This window comes from Myotis lucifugus, unplaced genomic scaffold, assembly GCF_000147115.1.
Source record: "Myotis lucifugus unplaced genomic scaffold, Myoluc2.0 scaffold_512, whole genome shotgun sequence".
NCBI lineage: Eukaryota > Metazoa > Chordata > Mammalia > Chiroptera > Vespertilionidae > Myotis > Myotis lucifugus.
The window spans coordinates 252,037-252,777 of record NW_005871560.1 but is presented as its reverse complement, the minus strand read 5'-3'; positions in this window follow the sequence as shown (position 1 = coordinate 252,777).

Genomic DNA, 741 nt, shown 5'->3' with positions numbered 1-741 from the left:
GATCTTGGTCTTTACTACATAGAAATATTAAGCATGTTAATATAGATACTGGTGAGCTCCCTGACACCGAGGATGAGAGGAGATTATATTTATAAACTTGCACTTATTTCCACACCAGTCAGCTTGGTCCGGCACACCCCCCCCCGCGCCAGGAGACCAGCATCTAGTATGTAGAGAGAGGCCAGGGATGCCTCTAAGCACCTCCCTGCCCCCATCCCCCGAATTACCCAGCCCCACTGCCCCTGCCTAGGCGGGGGAAGTCTGACCTAGGCTGGGCTCAGGGGTGCTTGGGGAAGAGGTGCATTTGATGTGAGAGGTGGAGGAGGCCAGCTGCTCAGGATGCGGGGAGCATCGGGGAACGAGGCGCAGGAGCCTGAGCTGAGGGTGCAGAGAAGGTGGAAAGGAGGGGGTGGGAGCACATATCCCAGAGTGTACGCAGCGTGAAGGGAGGCTCTCTGCCCTGTGGTGGCGGCACGGTGGCTGGCGCAGCCTCCTCACCAATGCCCTCCCCGCCTCGTCTCCTCGGAAAGCTGGAGCTCAGTGAGATTAGTTTGGTTTGGAGCCCTCACTCTAGGTGCTGCAGGTGGTTGGAGAGGGGAGAGGCTAAAGGGCGAGAGGTTTCTGCACCCAGAGGAGCGTAGGCGTGGCCGGGAAGCCTGCAGCAGCAGGCTCATGAGAACAGAGGCGTGGCATTCCTTCACTGATCCTCTTTATTGTTGAAAGGATCACATCATGTGTACC